The following is a 19,811-nucleotide window of genomic DNA, read 5'->3' on the forward strand; positions in this document are numbered from 1 at the left end:
TTCCTGTCAGACAAATAACCAAGCATACTGTTGTGATATAGTGCGTTTCTCTCTTGTTCAGACACAGAGCTCAGAGGAGACTATTGCTCAGCTAAGGCAACAGCTCAATGAGAGGACAGAAAGCAACAGCGCCCTACAGAATGTTGTGAGTGCCCTCAAATTATGTTTTTTTGTTTGCAGGTGTGCATGAATGCGAGTATGCGAATGTTATTTAACACTGTTGGGTCCAAATCCTATTACTTCGGGTCCCGGGTCTATTTAAATTTTTATTTATAATACCAGAGTCGATTAAAATTTAGGACCGTTTGTGTTTTGTAACTTATTTTCAACTGGTAAAATTAGGTGAAAAAAAACATGCGTGAGCTCAGTCAGCAGCAGCCGTCACCGTCAGACTTCCAAATAAAAGAGCCAATGATTTCTAAGGCGGGACTTCGCGCACATTGCAAATTAAGTGTCTTGTTATATCTAAAATTGTTGTTACGTCTTGGTTCAGAACACATAGATAATAGCAAAGTAATGCTGCTCGTTCAATTGGCAAGAAAGGAATAACATGTATACCACATTAGCAATGAGGATTGCATCACGGGTCTTTTCGGCTTCGGGTCCACACTTTTGGACACGCGAAGACCTCTAGTCTATAGTTTCCTAGTTCATTAGGGTCTAAATTTGGTTTCTTGATAAGAGGCTTAATGACGGCCAGCTTACATGGGACATGGCCTAGATTAATTGACGAGTTGAAATTGTCTATGAGTATGTGTAAGTATAAAAATCATACAGTTATACAGATTGTGTGGTATAATAATTCTTCAGTAAAAGTTTATTAGAAAATTATACTAAATTTACCATTTGTTAGTTTGTTTTATATTTGAATTGCCATTTTTAAATTTCAGTACAACGTAATTGATAATCTACAGTTGATCTTTGGTGTCATTATAGTAAAGAGCATCACTCCATGAAAGCCTTTGAACCCAAGCTCCTATGTGCTCTCATGTCAACTGGTTGTGCAATCATATATAATACAAGACAATATTGGATCGGTCCATATGGGAGCTATAGCTCTCCGAACGATTCATTACACTACAGAGACCAAAGCAGTTCATCAGTCTTGGTCGCACCCGCACAGATATGAAAAGCTACATCCCCGCTGACTGATGGGATGGGTTGTGAGCGGTTGTGTGGAGATGTTACGATGGCACATTTTCTCCCACCTCCTGAGGAGGCTCATGCAGGAGCTGTTGAGTCTGATCAGAGCCACTTTCCACCGGACAGATCTCCTCCACGTTTCTGGAAGAAAGCCCAGAGAAACTGGGAGTTTGTTAACTTTAATGAATTGTAATATTGTGCAATTGTAATCAGACTCTAATTTTCTATGATTGTCTTACATTTAATTGCCACCTCATCCTATTCAGAAATTATGTGACCGAGAAATGGGAAAGAGGTCAAAGGGTCAGGGAAGGCAGGCGAATAGTGACAAACTTTTCTGTTATTCATTGAATGTTTATCTTTAAAGGATTTTTCTCAGGTGGTTATTGGACTTTGGATGGTTGATAGTTATCGAACTTCCCCCGTTACAACCAACTTGCCATTAATGACAATAAAATGCAGCGTTACTATAATTGAGCTCATTGAAGCAGTTTTCATCGGGGTAGGCTCTCTCTCATCGACCTGCAAAGTTTTTTTCTTTGCTGTGTGCGTTGGGGGTGGGACACATAAGTGATTTTAAATGGTGCGAGTGTGAGTGGGAGACAACCATATGGCTGATGATGGTTGGCTTAGGAAAGGTAAAGTACATTTTCATCTTTTGACAACCAAAGGCAGAGTAGGGCAGGTTTTCACACACAAACAGTCGCACTGAGTACACCAATGCCTAGGAGTCAGAGAGCGATGGCAAGAGTAACAAGTTCAAATGTAAGTTCGCTTTCGGATACTTGAAATATAAGCACAACTCTTTCCCTGTATGGTGAATCACAAGGAATATGTGGAAGAAAGAGGCTCCAGGTTTGTGGCAGGTAATTCTATTCTAATGAATCACCTCACATCGTCACATGCCACCACATGTGACGTTGTCCATACGTTTCCCTTTGAAAACTGAGTTTTCTTTTTAAAACGGTCTTTGACCACACTAGCGTTTTCAACTGTTTTCCAAAAGCTGCTATCCACACTGAAACGTGCTGAAAACAAACACATCGATGCTGCGCAGGAAAACATATGACACTACAGCATGTGTTGGAATTTGTTTACTTTTTGAGACTTTTTAAATAGATGGAATTCTGCTGCGTGTAACAAAAAACTATAACATTTCCAAAGCGAAGGTGAAACTATCCTCGCGCTTCGCTGTCAAACAATACCTGGGAATAATTAAATATGCTGTCTTCTAAAATGCAATCTAAAATATGCACTGGAAAGCAGACAAAACATTAAGAGCACTTCTTATTTTTAGTAGTTTCTTGCAGAAGTAAACCGTTTAATAACAAGTTATTCAGGTCAGTATAGCAGTTGTGTAGTTGGTAGGCCTGGTAGGCCTTTAGAAGCATAAATTATTTTTAGACTTATTTGTTGACCAGTTGTGTTTTTTTGTTCCAGGATAGTAATGATATTATTTACAATAATAATATATGGATATATAAAATGTTTAATTGAATAGGTGTCGCTCACATCGACCCACAGCAACATTTAAATAGTGTAGATTAGTGTACAATGTTTTATACAAATCATTTATTCTATTTAGTTTCCTTTTTTTTTTTTTAAATAGGTAACGCAATCGTTACATTCCCTGGTAATTAATAACTTTCATAATGATGTAACTTTGTTACTAACTCAATAGTATTTGTGAAAAGTAACTAGTAACTATAACAAATTACTTTTTAAAAGTAACATGCCCAACACTGCTATTCTTTCATGTAGTTTGTAAAATGAGATGTAGGCTGTTTAATTAGGTGACGTCTGAGGACGGGGCTCATAAAGCTGGCAGTGAAATCGCATATCTCAAGTCAAATGTCAAGGGTCTTTAGTGTGGCTTCGGATTGTATGGGTGATTGATTTGGCTGTTTAAAAGCCTGACAGCGTTATAATGTCACACGGGTCACATGTTAAAGGAATGGTTGAAGTTCACTCAAAAATGAACATTTTGATCTTTCCCCCAAATCATATTTCATGGGCATATTTACACTCCCAGATGCATCAAGAAGCAATTTTAAATTATTCATTAAGCATTTTCGGTGGTTAATTTGTGCCTTTTACGGACCCCCATTCACTGTATGCTTCCAATGTAAGAGCTCCCAGGATGATCTGCTAAACGTTAATAACAACATTTTTATTTTGGATGAACTACTATGCGATTCAAAAGAAACACTGAGCTGATGTTTAAAGGGTGCACCAGAGGTCAAGCTAAGCTGGGGGTGCGGATTAGCCGCGTGAAACCGACTGCACTTTCTGCCCACCCCAGCATTTCCCGGATGCCCCAGGGATAGTCAGCATCCTTATCCTTGTCTTCCATCTCTCAACTGTGCTCTTCTCCTCTCTTCTATCCATCACTCTTTCCTTCACCGTAGTGGAAACGCATTGAAAAGGAGAGCCAAAGTCACACAACATTAGTTTGCTAGTAGCTGCAGCAACAGAAAGCCATTACTCTTCACTGACAGTATCAAAAAGAACACTGGAGATCGGGTGCGGCCATCCACCCCTCCCTTCTGCCTTCTCAGCTACTCGCAGGAAATTGCCTCATACTTCAGTGCGCAGGAGGTGACACGCCGGTGACAACCACGCATGTGTCCCTTTCTGGGCCTGGGTGGGAAGGGCCTCCTAATTCCGAGACAAGCGCTGCCCAGGGAGCGCGTGGAGGCCAGCGCCCGGGAGGGCTTCATCCAGGCATACCCGAGGCTGATGCAGCAGTCTTAGAAGAGCAGCTCGAAGCGTGCTAATGCTGGGGCATAGGTCAACACTGAAGCAGGAAGTCAAGATTGAACTGAATTGCTCCCGGACTTGACGTGGGACACTCGCACAGCCGCCATTTTGGCAAACAAGACAAAGGTTGCGGTGACATGCTACACTCAGCGGTAAAGAGCTGTTGTGCCTTTCACCCTTGAGGTTTAAGGTGCAGGTTGAGTTAAATTCAAAAATGCTTTATGAAATTTTAACACCTATTTGGTGTTTTCACAGATGCAATAAATGACACCGGCCATAACAGAATTTAAATAAAAAATTGTGCACCATATGCATCGTATGAAGAAGGGTGGAGGGGTGTCTTTCATCTATTTGTTGGTAAAAATCTGTTCATGGCCCCCACTGAATCTCTATTGGACATCCCACTCGACATTAAGCTTCAGTTTTCTGGAGGAGCAGAATGTTTATTGCTATTCCACCGCAGCCTTTGTTGCAATTGTCTGCGTTCCCCGTCCCCTGCCCCTCGCACCCCCTCTTCTTTAATTTGGCGCAGGGTTGGGGGGATTGCGGCGGGGGCCGGCGCTGCGGCCGCGGCTGTGTGATTAGAGGGAGAGTGCTTCTCAGCAGGACCCTCTGTTTTATATTCATCAAAAGCGCTCGCTTTGATTCGCTCCTCCTTGACGTGTGGCGGCACAGGCTGTCGCAGCTCTGCTGAGGAAATCATGAGCTTACAACCCCCCCACACTTCAACCCAACCTCTCCTCTACAAGATCCCCTTTCTTAGACCGCCCCCTCCCACACACACACACACACATACACACCACTACACTGGCTGTGTCGCTCCTCTGCCCAGCCCTCAGGCTCCCCGCCATCTTATTAATTTCTCTATTATTGCTAATATCGCTTCTTTTCCCTCAGATGGGCTGACTTTCTCCAAGGTCACTGTGAAAGATTTGCTGAGCTGAAACTTAAAATACTCCCCTGTTACTCACCAGCCCGTGTGGTTGGATTGAATTTAGATCTTTGCAGTGTTTTTTTAAACGTGATCTTGGAGATCATTTGGCATTCACAAGGGTTTTATTTATTTTGCTGCCTACATATATACATACAGTACACATGCACACACACACCCATATATGAAGAAAATATTAGAAATAAAACAATATATACTGTATATAGTAAATCACAATTATTACAATCCTTAAAACAGAGTATTTTGTTACTGTGTCTGCAAGAGTGTGAAGAAGTGTGTGTGATCTATCTGGTCCGGACAAGTATGGTGGTAATAGTTATGGGAATGTATCGAGGGGGTGTCAAGTGTTTGAAAGTCTAATGGCCGGTGCAAAGAAACGTTCTCTAGGCCAACTGGTGCCGGATGCTGCGGTGTCATCTGTCTGTTGGCAGCAGCGAAAGGAGTCCATGGCTGGAGTCATTGATGATCCTCCGAGCTTTCCTCATACATCGTTGGGTGTATAAAAATCAAGCTGACATGTAGAAATTTGTGACTTGTTATTTTAGCTCTTACATAATAGTAACTGATTACACGGATGATGGTCCGTTTTTTGGGGCTTGTTTTATATCTCGCGTAATGAGCTTCCAGTCTCATCCCATCCGAGAGAGTTTACTTTAGAATCTCATTACTGACAGTCAGCCGTGGAGTCAATACAGCCGAGTCTGTGAAACATCCAGCTAAACTCACACTGATTTCTTTCTCCATCCGACTCATTCGCTGCACCGCTCTGGGGATTTCTCGTCACACACGTTTGTGTTTGAACTGCGCCGGTCCGTGCGAGGCCAGGAAATTAACTTTGTGAATTATTAAAGCAATTTTCAGCTCGCCAAACATTGTGAGGGAGAACACAGAGGCTGTAAGAATGCACTATTGTGCATGTATGTAAGTGTGCACACATACGTGTGTGTTTTTCGGTTCCGTGGGGAGGACAGGTCAGCCGTGGCAGTTTACACAAGTGGACCGACTAACAAGGTCACACCGCCCCCAAGGTTAACGCTGCAGGAGGGAACGGCCTCCAGAGCTACAACATTTGAATAAATGCACACAAGCACACACAGTGACCACCTTTAGTAAGTGCCAGAATTTCATATCAGAATTTGCAAGAGGCAAGGATATTTGCCTAGTTTCTGCAGTCTCATTTCTTATTCTCAGCAGTCTGGGTGTATTATGCTCAATCTCATGTAGTGTACTGTATGCAGGTGAAGGTATTAAGGTCTTTTGTCACATTCATAATGCCACAGCAATGACCAGGTCCTCTACTGGTCATGTTGTGGAACTGCGCAATCGTCCAGCATAGTACCTGGATATGATAGTCATTCAGCAGCATGGTATATTTCAAAGTACTATGGTATGTCCATTTGATTTATTCACGGAACCATGGTATTGGCACAGTTTCTTTTGGTTAGGGTTCCATCCCTGGATTTTACATTTTTTCAATAGGAACTTTGTTGACATCCATTCTAAGATTATTTGTAAACTACAAGCTTGCTTGAGCATGTTAGTCACAGACAGATGTGTTTAGAATGGCCCTGTTTGCGGTAAAATGTTTAACTTCACATATGACATTACCAAACTCTCCGTGTTGCTGCTGTTTTGGTTTTTTGCCCCTTAGGATTGAAAACAATAGGCCAAATCTCTGTGTATTTTTATTATAGTCTGTTCATTTCTCTCTTTTATTATAGTCTGTTCATTTCTCAAGTTCCTTTATCTTATTTTTTCATTCAGCATATCTTTCCTGTGGCTCCGTGGTTAGAGCATGGCTCTGGCAACGCCAAGGTCATGGGTTCAATCCCAGGGGATTGCACACAGTCAGTATCAAATGCAATGTTAGTCGCTTTGGATAAAAGCGTCTGCCAGATGCATAAATGTACATTTTTCTTAGTCTGCGTTGCTGTCTGCCTTTGCAGTTTTTCAGAGCGTTAGCATCCCTGTCAGGCTCCTGGGGATCATAGCAAACATCACAATGCAAATTACACTGACGAGCCTAGCGCTGTTTGTTTCTCTCTGTTTTGACACATGTAATGTTTTTATTTGTTGGGCGTGTGTATGATTAAGAAAAGGGTTTGTGAATCACATCAGCGTCATTTGGTTTGTTTGCGTGATTTGCTGTGTGTCGTCCTCTCATCCTCCTCTCATCTCGCCGTGAGCAGTCAGAGAGTTTGATTTCATTGTTGACAAAGTCGGTTTTTGGCAGCTGTTCTTTTTGTTCTCCCTGCGCTTAAAGCGCCGGAGGTGTTTCAAAAGCAATAAAGAGTCAAACCGTTTGAAAAGATAGAAGTTCTCTCATCAGGCCGGGAAAATAGTGAAAAGCTGGATGAGGGGATTTTCACAGAGGTGCAACATCAGGACCGGTGTTGCATGCATTATCAGCTGGATGTTCAAGCTTAAATGTTATCTCCTGACATCTTCAGATAGCGGGTATTAAAATTCTAAATAAGGGCTGGCAAACGATTCATTGGGATTAATCGCAACCAGAATAACAGGTTGTGTTTACAATATATGTATATGTCTGTGTACTGTGCATATTCATTTTGTATTTATACAAAACACAAAAACATTCATGTACTGTATATGTATTTAGGAAATATTTATTATGTATGTATTTATTTATTTTTATGTATATGCATGTATGTATTTATGTATGCGTATTTGTTTATGAATACAAAATAAATATGCACAGTACACCGACACACTGTATATTATGTAAACAATGTTACGAATTTTACTTTATGTACTTTACGAGTGTAAAAATTAGTATTTTCCATAGAATTGTACCCAACAGGTCAAATTTTTATAATTTTTATAAACGTACTATTGCGAATTGACAGGCTGTAAGGAGACCGTTATGAATAAAATTGTTATATAAGGGCTGGCAAACGATTAATTGGGAGTAATCGCAACCAGAATAACAGTTTGTTTACATATATATATATATATATATATATATCTCTGTGTACTGTGCATATTTTTTTTGTATTTATACAAAACACAAAAACATGCATGTATACAGTATGTATTTAGGAAATATAAATTTGTGTATTTTATTTTTTGGGATTTTCTTATTTATGGAGAACTGTCCCATGATTGAGTGTAAAACAAATGGCTAGTTGGTGAGCAAGTGAAAAAGTTGGTGAAGAGTTTATAATAAGCTGTTTTTATAGGCGAACTAATAAATTAACACATGCTCTTTTTAAAGTAGGGAGGAAGTTTTAGAAGTCTGAAAGTTACAGTATGTTTTCATATAGTATCAAGATCAAAGAAAATTGATTTCTCACAATATGACTTCTAAAAAAATAAAGCACAATACGCTTGATGAAGAACAGACTAGACCACAATACAGCACATTCCAGGACGGACAGTTCATTGCAACACCTCACATGAGCTGAGCTGACCACATTATAAGCATCCAGTCATTGGAGTAAATACAGGCTGGATTCACTTCCTGAAGCGTTGGCCTTACACACCTTTCCCCCCGTTTCTGCTGTCTGCATACTTACCTATAGGGCTTCATTAAAACAATTGCCACACTCTTTTGTCAACAAGATCGTAGTGTGGGTTATTATAATATTCCATCTGATATTTTTGCATCGTTTAGCCAGGAGTGAAGTGAGGTAAGTTAAATGAGGCTTAGATTTGAGTGTGTGAGAGTGTGTAAGAGAGAGCGACAGCATCACGAGTATGTGTGGTCTGACTGATTACGTGATTGTGTTTTGATGAGGTCTCTGTGCCTCGCCCGGCTCTTCTCTCGTTGAGATGCACGGAGCCCTGCATCCTCATCACTTTTCCAATTTGACAGCTGATGGGATCTCATATGAAATGTGGGAGAGTTTGAATGGCCTGCAATATACATAATAACCTCATTTCTGGCCTTCTCCTGCATGCAGTCTGTTCTTCTCTGTTATTCTCTCCCTTTCGGTCTTTACAAGACCTGTATATAAACATAGCTTTGTAGAAAACAGTTGTTGGTAAATGACAAAATGTTCTCGCATTTATAAATCGCTTTGGATAAAAGTGTCTGCTAAATGAACAAATGTCAATGTAAAATGCATTTCTTGCACTTCCTTCATGCAATGCTCTTTTTCTGTGCTCTGATCTTTCAGCCAACTATTGCTGGATTATGGTTGAAGATCTCACTGCCAAACAAAAGATTCATAACCTTCAAACTATCTTCTTTTGTGTTTTGCAGAGGAACAAAGTCATACAGGTTTAAGCATCCCATGTTTCCTCATTTATAGAGAACTGTTTTTGCCAACACTGATCAATCCAGATCTTTCCATTTAAGGCTTCCATATCAAATAGGATACAGCCTTAGAATGTAGCTTCCTGCAGATGAGTGTTACTGTATCTCAATTACAGCTTACATCTGTTGTGTCTATGACTCATGGGGCTGTAGGCACAAGCCATACGTCTGCTGCTCAATTCATTTCTCCAGAGCCCCTCTTATCATAGCCAGAACTATTGCAGCCAGGGGCGAAGTGGGCAATATTCATAAACATCTACATCTATAGATCATCGTCAGCAGTACTCTTTATATTTGTATTTACCACGCTCGGTTATTATGAGATTTGTCCACGGACACTGACTATTTATGGCTTTGCCGCTGTCTTATTGTTCCCCTAATACAAACGCATTGAGCATTTGCCTGCGCGTATATTTGGATAAACTGCTTTTTGCCCCCTCTTCCCCTGAGCAAACAAATCCTGTTATATTATTCATCAAGCAGACACTGTTCCAAATCTCCCTGCAGCAAAATGATGGTGAGGCTGTGGCAGAGGAGAAAGACGTGGGATTGTCACGCGGACATAGTCGCTCTTCCAATTCCCATGTGAATTGATGCTGGGTGACAGTGGAATTCATTTTCTTAGAGCCGACATGTTTGTGTGTGTGCGTGTGTGTGTGTGCGTGCGTGCATCAAAACAAATCTGTTGTAATGAGCTCTGGCAGCAGCCTGCTTTAGTTTTAAAGGCAGACATACATTTTTTTATGTCTTCTCCACCTTTAGTTTGAGAAATGTTTACAGCTTACAGAGGGGACGAAGGGCTTTTTTGACCAGAGGCTCATCCGTTTTCATACACAATTATTAGTACAATAACGTTTTTTAGAGGAAGAAAATGTAAAAATTATTTGTGGGCTGTGAGGGAATTGAATTAATGTCCTTGGCATTGCTAAAGCAACACTAAACTTACACTACAGCACAATATTTACTACACTTTAAAGGGATGATTTATGCATTTCATGCATTCTGACTTCTTTACAATGTTAAACGTGCCGGCTTCTCAAGCTTAACAGGGTCAACTTGTCAAAAACGAGTTGGACGTATTACATAGTATTTCTGTGCTCGACACACTCCCCCAAGGTTTGTATAGGTTTCGGAAAGTTTATTTTCCAACATGAAAAACCTTTACGTAGCAACTTTCCTTAGTCCCTTATCGGACAATTCTCCTGGCTAAGCACGGCCACTGTGAGGCGAAAGAAATAGCCCGCCCTCATATCAACTGACGAGCGATAGGAAGACCCTCTTACCATCTAGATTGGCTGCGTCAAGATTGGCTGCGCTGTGGGCCTGCAGCTTGTTACTTTTGCAATAGTGAGAGAAGTTGAGGTGTGTTTGTTATTCACAACATTTCAGCGGTGGATGTTATATAGACGGTGGATATAACGCTGGATTTGGAGATCGTTTGAAAATGATAGATGGACCCTTCCCAGTGTAAAAGATACCGAAAATGAACCGCAAGCCGTAAGTGAAAGTCATATGTCTGTGATTTGTTGGCGATCGCCGCGTAAGTGCGTTTTGTAAACAACACAAACTTATAGTGAATCAACAGTTATGCAGGGATAATGCCATGATGTATTGTGTGCTCGTGATTTAGTTCCTCCCTCCTGCACACCCCCAGGACGTTGTCTGCTTTCGGAAATTTTCGTATAGATGCTGTATCTCTTTTTTAAATGTGATTAAACTAAATTATCTTCAAAAATACGAAGTATTCAATACTACTCTATAGGTACTCAAGTTTGACAGAAACTGCTCATTCAACGGGGCCTTTAACATCTAAAAAGTAGGTAATGCTTCATTTATTTTAGCTTCTAGTTTGGTCTGTTATAGTCTCTCTCTTAATTGTGGCATTTAATTCAAGTCCATAATAACTTTTCCGGTCAAGCTCACACTTTAGGTCCACTTTCCCAAGGACTCTCTCTAAAAAATGTGTTAATAATCATCAAAGTTAAGCACCTGTCCGTTATTCATCATGGTGTGCCCGGGACCTATAAACGGGGCGGACAGGGATTTGGTCCACATGTCCAGGTGTCGAAAAGGCTGGAGAGCATTCATGCTGTGGGCAGGAGGTGTGACGGGATGTCAGAAAAAAGCCGTGAGGGCTGATGGAAGGTTCCTGAAAGTCGTCAGTCGGACGGAGAGGTCAGTGGGATCGGGGGGTGTGAAAGTAGAATAATGAAGCCGTGCTGTGCTCCGTTAAAGGACCCCGGCGTAAATCATTTTAGTGGCTAAATTGAATTTATTTGCCATTCAAAGGGCCACGTAATCTTTCTCACAAATTATCTATTTTTTTGATGGATGGAAGTTTGTGGCATCAGAGTGTGACGGGAGCTTTCGACAGGGTGTTTTCTCTTCCTCCCACCTATGGTAATAAGTGTTTAAGAATGGTCTGTGTGTGTTATTATGGAGCAATAGTGGCTGCCAGTTTATCCTAAGCCACCACAGCTGCTGTGCGCTGATTTCAGATGTATTCTATGGAGGGTTGCTATTGCACACAATCATCGCATTGGATAAAAAGTTGTTGTGATTTTAAGTATTCAACTCCTTTGCCAAAATCAATAGAGTAAGTCAATAGCCAACCCTACGCTCACCACTGTGCGGTTTTGCCTAGCGTAGCCGTCTCTCTGTGCTTCAGTGTGGCAGTAGAGTTGTAGACGTCTGCCAAACTAATCCTGGAAACCTCAAAAGCCACTCTTTAGTCTCACTTCTGTCCTCTTCCATTCAAGGTCTTTCCGATTCGATTATCCACAGCAGCCCTGCTCCAAGAGGGTGGCTGTCCTGCAGACTTCAGTTTCATCCTAAATCAAACAGATTTACACCAGCAAATCAAAGCCTTCAGGATTACTTGAAAATTATAGAATGTTTACAGTATATTATAGGTGTATATATAAATTGTTATTTACACAGGACACAGAAATAACTTAACCATTCTTTATTCATTTTTATACCCAAATTTGAGACGAAGTTAGAATTTTAAACTCCATACAGAAGTCAGAAAGTGTTACATTCAAACATTCAAATTTATTTTTCTATTATGGATTGCAAGTAAATATCTGGAACTGGGTATCTGAATAAAACATAACAAAGTGCTTTACTATTTTTTCTGCCTTTCTTGTTAAACAATAAATTCCAAAATCCATGTCTAATAACAATAATTATTTTATAAGACACCTGTAAAGAGTTGACACATACTGGTGGATTAACCATTACAGAAACATAAAAAATGATTTTGTCTTAGTCTTAGTTTAGATCAGCTTTGGCACAAACCTTACATTGATGGTGGTGGTCTAATGAAATTGTTAAGCACTGTATATTTGAATTCATGTAAAAAAAATGTGTTTATCTTAAATTGAAAGTGACACTAAATGAAATATTCACAAATTGTGACAGTTATTTAATGAATGACAAATAAAGACAATTAATTTTAATTAGTCCTAAAACAGACAATTAATTTGTTATTCATTGAATAACAAATTAATTGTTCGGTTCATTGAAATCCACTCTTGCCGCTGGATCATCTGTAGAGATGCAGACACAGTTGGATCGTAAGGCTGAAATGACAGGTGGAGTTGTGTAGCGTACACATAGCAGTGATAGGAAAAGCCATGTTTCCGACAAAGCCTAGGGATGTCATGTATACCGAAAATAGCAACGGACCAAGCACTGAGCCCCGAGGCACCCCTGTGTCCAGATGTTGTGACTCATAGACCTCACCTCTCCAGGAAACTCTAAATAACCAACCTGAGAGGTAAGATCTGAACCATTGTAGCACCATTCCAGAGACACCCATAGCCTTGAGGGTCGACAGGAGGATGTGGTGGTAGCTACCATACAATGAAAGTCAATAGCAGCGAATGTTGTTTTGTTACCAGCGTTCCTCAAAATTTTCTGCAGAAGTAAATGCTGAAAAAAACATCTTGGTGAACTATCACTTTTTTGCGATTTGTTGCCCAGCAGTCTGCGTACTTGTGTAGAACATGTTTCAAGCCTAAGGCTCAGATATTTTCATGTTGCTTGACAGACTATGTCCATAAATGTTCAAACTGACCAATCTTCATCCTTAAAATCTTTTAATAAAACAAAGGTGAGTATTATGTTTAAGCAGGTACATTTAACATACTGTAGTTTAATTCTTTCAGGTGTCATTATTTTTGTTATTATTTTTTGTCTTCTTGAGCTTCTGAAAGCTTGAACTGTCTTTTTCCCAGGAAGCAAAACAAAACATTGTATAGACCATTATTTCGTACCACTGGCTTCCGACTCTTGATCCAAGCCAGTGTTTGTGAAGCGGAGATGGGGCTCCATGCTGATGTCAATTGAGCAGCGCTAATTGCAAAGTGTCAAGGATGCAGAAAGTTTCAGGGCTGTGAACGATGCGCCAATGAGAGAAGTATTTTTAGATCGTTCTATCAAGCCACAGACAGATGCAACTCTTTCACTTGTGTATGTGTGGGTGGTGGAGATAAAATGAAAAATTTGGCCCAGTGTCAGGAGTGAGAATAACCGTGCAATGTGATACTCAGCAAACATAGTTAATGGCGAGCGTTCACTGAGCGAGCACAGAGAGTGGGTGGCTGGTTTACCGAGGACAGAATGCAAGACTGATTATATGGTTTTTCTCTCGTTTTTGAAGGTGAATGCCTAAAGAAATGGGCAACGTCTCAAACTTCTGTCAAATTCTGGTGTCAGAGAGCAGAAGAGTTGGATCTAATTGAGGTTGCGGCTTTGCAAATCTTGTTCATGTTCTCTCTCTCTCTCTCTCTCATACTCTTTCCTTCTTATTTTCTTGCTCAATTTCTCTCTCTCTTTCTCTGTTGCTATCTTAGCTATTCACTCGCACAGATACGCCCATGTCGAGATGAGGCAGGGATGAAATAAGCTGCTGTGGGCTGTAAGACAGGTGTCAGCGTGTCCTCTTCGGCAGCCATAAAAGTTAATTAAAGAAGAGGGAGGTTTATTGTGCTGGTGTACAGACACAGGACCGCTGCTTAATAACAGCCTCTCCTGGATTTGCTGTCAAGACAAGCAGCCCGGCTGAATAATACACCTGGGTCTCGACCAGTTATCTGCTGCTATTTCCAAAACACAATCCTGTAATGCAAGAGCTTATTAATTAAGCGTCTTAAATATGTGACAGTTATTGCACTGTGAGCATGAGTGTTTTTTTATGATTACTTCATTCTCGGTCACTTATTGTTTATAGGGACAGCGGCGCAGGAAATGATGGGAGAATGGGATGAAATGAGAAACCCACATGAGTGACTCAATAGCTCCGTGCTGAAAGTCATCGAGCTGTCTGCTGCCTACATAGGCAGGTGTCTTTTAAGCAAGCATACCAATGAAAGAGAAACCTTTTAAGTGGCTAATTTGAAATGTCCAGCGTAGGCTCCTCGCATGACACGCACAGGATGCTTCCTTTTGTTTTTAATTTACGTTTGTTGAATAAGCATAAAAATAGTCAGAACACACAAATTTGGTCTAAAATCATCCGTTTTATTTATTTTTACTGAATACAATATTATATGGTAGGTATAATATTATATTATATGATAAATCAAGGATGTCACAATGTACCGATATTATTTATAGTCGTGATAATAATAGTTATTATGATATTGTGTTAATACTACACATGTGATAATATTCTAAACAATTCAGTCGAACATAGTAGTTGGGAGTTTTGCATCCTTTTAACATTTTCCCTTAAGAGCCACATTGGTTACAATCGCTCTCTCTTACCCCTACACTTGTATTTTGAGTGTGAATCATTGGCCGCAAAAATAGAAAATAAAAACATATTTTGTCGATAGCATTATTAGTTGCGTGTATTAGTCAAAATGTTAAGATATCATGAAAATAAACACTAAATTATTTTAGTCGCGGTAAATATAAATGTTATAAATATATATTTTTATTTGTCAGCCATCCTGGATGCAGTAAAACAGCCGAACAGCTGAGCTTTGCTGTTCACCGTATAACAACAATGAGTGCGTTTCCAGAAGTCTTACTTCGATTATGCGTAATAAGCTGATAACGTGTAAGTCATGTAAACGCGAAAAACTTTTTCTCTCAGTTTTGTTTATTTGCGCATGTCTGACAGCGCAATAGTAAAAGTCCCAAACGGAAGTAATAGTAAAATAACGCATAAAAATCATGCAGTTGATGTGTAGAAACGTCATGAACAAAAATTAAGAACGATTGTTGCATATGCAGGTACTGCTGACATGAGCAGAGATAAAAAAAATACAGCTTCTGACTGTTTTCCTGCATCATTTTTAATTACTAAACAGACTATCCACGATGACGTCACTGCACGCCAGAAACTTCCATTTAAAATCCCGGGTTTTCTGCGTACTATGCATGTAAACGCGTGAAAACAGGTTTCTTTTTAAGCTGGTTTTTGATAGATATCTGTTATTTTGTGCATGTAAACGCACTCAATGTTGGGGACCATTTCCAAACCAACAGGGTGTACTGCAGCTTTGATCTAAAGCTTTAGGTTACTATAAGATTTACTTCTGGGTATTCATACCTGTTACATAACTTTTGGTTCCACAAAAAACCGTTCCATTAAAGGTTCTTAAAATATACCTTTACCATTTCTTTTCCTACCTTTTATAGTCTGTAGATCCTTTTTATAATACAAAGAAACTTTTGTGCAGCAAAATGTGTTTTAAAGGTTCAAATTAATGTTAAAGGCTCTTTCTGGACCCATACAGCCCGACAAAGAGCCTTTCAGAAACCTTTATATTTAAATGTCTATTGTTGTCACTGTTATTTTTGACTGGCTGATGCAGATTTCTTTCTATGCTTTTTCTTGCAGAAATGGATCTGTTTTCACCAAGGTATTTTATTTCATTTCACCTTTTGTTTAGAAGAATTGCTTTTTCATTCAATGACACTCTCGTTCAGCCATGTTTTGTATGGACACGTGGAATAGTGGGCATCATCTTCTGCTTATTGAGAAGATTTAGTTTAATTTAGCCGGGCTCAGCTGCAGAGTGCTGCAGTGGATGTGAGCGAGAGAAACAAAGGGAAGAGAAAGTGAGAGAGAGAGAGAGAGAGAGAGACAGGGGGTAACAGAGCAGCAGTAAAGGATGCATTAAGCAATTAAAGTTAGGGAGCGTGAGAATGAAGTGAAGCAATGATTTCTATTTCAGTAATTGCCTGCTGATCAGAAGGGAGTCAGGCACAGGACAAAATGCAGCGATATACAATGCATCAGCATTTTAGATTGACAGTCTTTAATACACATATACACACTCCTTTTTTTCTCTCTTTTATAGCGCTTTCTTTTTGTGTACCCATACACACCCAGTTCATACAAGACAGCCCACTTTTTTCTGCCCCGCACATAAAAACACCTTTGGGTTTGTCTAATTATGTATGCCTGAATATTTGATGAAGAACACTGTTCTCAGTTTACTGTATTTGGTGTGAATAGATGGGTTCTGTGAACAGCGTTCAGACTGGCTCATCTATGATTTATCTGCTGGCTGTGCGGATGCAAGGCTTGCTTTCCTGCCCTCTTTCAAAGCATTTGTCCCGCCTGTGCGTGCCTGATAAGATAGAGGAAATTCTTCAGTCAGGATGCAACAAGAAGAGAGAGAAAAACAAGGAGAGATTGAGAGAAAGGAGGCTTAGAAATGTAACCTTTTGTTTGTCGGTGGTATGAATAGTGCAGCGGGGCGCGGGTTGTGATTAATGCTAATGTATGCGGTTTGGTGCAGGCGAGGCCTCCTGGACACTGATTACCTACAGAGGGGTGTAGAGGGAGGGTGACCTGGCTGGCCATCTTATTTCAGTTAATACGGTGGACCATGTGCGGTACAAAGCGTTGAAGAGGCAGCGAGATAATCAAAAGCCTGCCTCATAAGGACACAGTCTGTATACAGAGAATCCAAACAAAATAACATGAACTGATGTGTATCTGCATATTCTCATAATAATGATTTGAATATCTCAGCTGTTTCTTTTAGCCAGTCAAGAGATTAAATGGTTTGTTGTGTCTCCGATGTTTCTCCTGAGAAAAGCCCCCCAAAAATCTAATTTACAGATTTGCAAAGTCTGAATTTTAATGTAATTCTTATTTAAGATTTCAACAGGTATAATTCATTTGTTTATTTTACCTCTACAATATACACGAATGCCATATTGTAACTCTTCGTGTACTGTATGTATCTTATGGTATTTTCTCTAAGCAACTTTAGGAGAAGCACACATTTAATACGTAAATGAGAACTCTCCAGACTATGAACGGACAACTTCTGAGCAATAAAAGTTTCGTCTGGGCCAACACATTATGAATAAGATGTTTCTTCAAAAATGATTTACAATAAACTAGACAATATTGTTAAGATATGTGACCCTGGACCCATGTGACCCTGGACTTTAATGACTATTTTCTCCGATTCCAGATTTTCAACCAAATGTTTCTTAATAAACTAACATTTAAAAAAGATTGACCCTTATGACTGGTTTGTTGGTCCAGGTTCACATATATCAGAAGAAAATACTTAATTTGCCTTCCATTTAATTTAATTGGTTCTTTGAGAAACAGTGATGATGTTAAGAGATCTCATTTGTGTTTTTGTTGCCTACAGGTCTAAACTCCGCTAGACACTAGAGCTACTCCGTGTTTCTGAAGCACATGCACCGATGGCCACTTGGTGAACATTTTAGATTGAGAGATCCATCATGTTGATTTGTCTGGGTTGGTCAGTTCACAGGCGTGACAAGCACATGAGATCAGTCCGACAACATGTCATTGTGTTCCTTTGATTAAAACAAACAAACTCCGCTTTATTCAATTATGCTGAAAGACATGAAGTCTATACAGCTTATTATCATTTTATGAAACGATGCTCAGAATTAATAATGCTTAGGCTAATTTAATTTATTACTTGCCTGAGAAATGCCAGACTGCTGTAGCTGGTCTTTATACGGTTTGAGATCTTTGTCAGGCGCTCAACTGATAAACTTTGGGTTCTTTTACAACAGTCGTCCAAATATATACTGTCATTCGGACCATTTAAATATATATATGAATCTCTTTTTCGTTTAAGGAATAGCAATAAACAAATACTAGTCCATTGTTTACAGTTTTGGCGATAGCAGTAATGGTTTAGACTTGTCAACAGAAGTTTCATTGCCAGTGAAAGACTATTCAGGCACTTGTTTTCTTCCATCAGGTCCGAACTGCTGATCTATAGCTCTCATGCTTACACTTTGTTGCAGATCAATCAAACAGTCCACTTGAAAAGTGGAAGGAGAGCCATTTCCAACTCACATCTTCCATACCGCAATGAGTTGTGGCCAATCATTTCCCCAAAACCATGCGCAGATGCATACTTTTAAAGTCCACTCGCAATTGGATGCTATTGGGATGCACTGTTCTAATCTGGCTATATAATGGAGATATAATGGAGATCGGTGATGTGGACTGGACTTCTGAAGTATTGTGCCGATAAGGACAGAATTAATACTGAGGGGGAGTTCGGTGTCCCCATCTGGGACACAACGGTGGAGCTCATAAAAATCATGGTCGTGCTGCAGGGTGAGGGCCTAACCTCTCCCAGCCATTCACCCGTTGATCTAGAAACGTCATGAACAAAAATGAAGAACGATTGTTGCATATGCAGGTTCTGCTGACATGAGCAGAGATAAAAAAAATACAGCTTCTGACTGTTTTCCTGCATCATTTTTAATTACTAAACAGACTATCCACGATGACGTGCACTGTTCTAATCTTGCTATATAATGGAGATATAATGGAGATCGGTGATGTGGACTGGACTTCTGAAGGAGTTCTAGGTTGAAATATTGTGCCGATAAGGACAGAATTAATACTGAGGGGGAGTTCGGTGTCCCCATCTGGGACACAACGGTGGAGCTCATAAAAATCATGGTCGTGCTGCAGGGTGAGGGCCTAACCTCTCCCAGCCATTCACCCGCATAACATTTCCCCTCTAGAGGAGAGCACTCAGAGATTTATTTCGGGTCACATTAATGCATACATTAATGCATTCCCATGAACTTATTGCAAACCAATTGCTGAACGGTGAACAGACTGGAGACCCCTTGCCCACACAACCCCAGAGAAAGGAAAAGAGTGACAGAGATAGATTGTGTTCCTCTTCCCATTTGTGAGATGGAACAGTAAAGTGCCGTCTGGCAGACAAAGAGCTAGTTTGGTGGAGTGTGCCACTGGGGAGCTCGGGCTATGAACTTAATGAAGTTTGACAAAACTCATCAGCGTCTGAGTATCGGGATCTCGGAGACAGAGAAAGCAGATGCATGGAGAAAAGCAAACATTTCTAAAGGAAGGGGCTTACTTAGAGGTCATTACTGTTTTACAGGACGTCCCATGTTGAAACCAACCTGCTCTGTTCACCTGAGCGTTGTATTTTTATTTTGAAAGATTCGATTTGCAATTGTGACTTAGAGCTGCAATTCGGGAAAAAACGTGTTATACCAGCTAATAATAATGATTTATAGTATGAGTTGTTGGTTATGATTTTGCTGTAAATGTCAGTTTGCCACATTTTACTTGATCTTACATACATATAAGCACTCAAGCTTCCAGTTTATCTTTCAAACAGAGATATAGATGCATATAGATGCAAAAGTTACAGATGATAGATA

Source organism: Barbatula barbatula, assembly GCF_947034865.1.
Source record: "Barbatula barbatula genome assembly, chromosome: 1".
Lineage (NCBI taxonomy): Eukaryota > Metazoa > Chordata > Actinopteri > Cypriniformes > Nemacheilidae > Barbatula > Barbatula barbatula.